Here is a 1548-nt window from a genome sequence, read left to right on the forward strand (position 1 = left end):
CACAGATGAACAGAAAGTTCAAAAGAACAGCATTTATTTGAAATAGAAATCTTTTGTAACATTATAGAAATGTCACTTTTGATCAATTTAATGCATTCTTGATGAATAAAAGTATAAAAAATTACAGTGACCCCCAAACTTTCACTTACTGTCAGCAAAAAGCTTTTCCCAAAAGTTAATCTGAGCTCAAGTGTGTTGTGTCCAGCTCAGCTCACTATTATTTCGGTGAAGTTGAGATGCACTTGTTGATGTCAGACATTCTGATGATTCTGTGAAGTCTTGAGTGTGTATACGTTTTTTGTGTTTTTCAAATGATGAATATTCTGTTAAATTTAAGCTGCATGTAAGCGGTTTTAGTGCAGCGGGTGATTGACAGGTGAGCAGGCGTGTGTCCAGTGATGCTTCTGACTGACTCTGAGTGTGTTTCAGTGATCAGATCAGTGTTGTGCACTCACACATATGCACTCACACAATCACACTCACTTGCACTCACACGCAGTCACGCACACTCACACACACTCACACACACTGACACACACACTCACTCACACACAGTCACACTCATGTGCACTCACACATATGCACTCACACAATCACACTCACTTGCACTCACACGCAGTCACGCACACTCACACACACTCACACACACTGACACACACACTCACTCACACACAGTCACACTCATGTGCACTCACACATATGCACTCACACAATCACACTCACTTGCACTCACACGCAGTCACGCACACTCACACACACTCACACACACTGACACACACACTCACTCACACACAGTCACACTCATGTGCACTCACACATATGCACTCACACAATCACACTCACTTGCACTCACACGCAGTCACGCACACTCACACACACTCACACACACTGACACACACACTCACTCACACACAGTCACACTCATGTGCACTCACACATATGCACTCACACAATCACACTCACTTGCACTCACACGCAGTCACGCACACTCACACACACTCACACACACTGACACACACACTCACTCACACACAGTCACACTCATGTGCACTCACACATATGCACTCACACAATCACACTCACTTGCACTCACACGCAGTCACGCACACTCACACACAGTCACACACACACTCACTCACACACAATCACACTCACACACACACTCACTCACACAGTCACACTCACGTGCACTCACACATATACACTCACACAATCACACTCACTTGCACTCCCACACAGTCACGCACACTCACACACAGTCACACACACTGACACACACACTCACTCACATGCAGTCACACTCACGTGCACTCACACACAAACACACTCACACTCAGACACACTTACACACGCACACACACACACACTCACACTCGCACACACACACACTCGCACTCACACACACTTACACACACACTCACTCACACACAGTCACACTCACGTGCACTCACACACACTCATTCACAGACAGTCACACTCACGTGCACTCACACACACTCACTCACACACTCACTCACACACAGTCACACTCACGTGCACTCACACACA

At 46.3% G+C, this 1548-nt stretch overlaps 1 protein-coding gene across 1 annotated transcript in view; it reads left to right on the forward strand.

Moving 5' to 3' along the window:
- LOC107698181 (potassium/sodium hyperpolarization-activated cyclic nucleotide-gated channel 3-like) overlaps positions 1–1548 on the forward strand; it is a gene marked incomplete at its 3' end in the record, with an annotated part of 13207 nt that overhangs the window by 1085 nt on the left and 10574 nt on the right. The gene's annotated exons all lie outside the window — the stretch shown is intronic.

The sequence above is a fragment of the Sinocyclocheilus anshuiensis genome, unplaced genomic scaffold (genome assembly GCF_001515605.1).
Source record: "Sinocyclocheilus anshuiensis isolate Anshui unplaced genomic scaffold, SAMN03320099.WGS_v1.1 scaffold2292, whole genome shotgun sequence".
Taxonomy (NCBI): Eukaryota; Metazoa; Chordata; class Actinopteri; order Cypriniformes; family Cyprinidae; genus Sinocyclocheilus; species Sinocyclocheilus anshuiensis.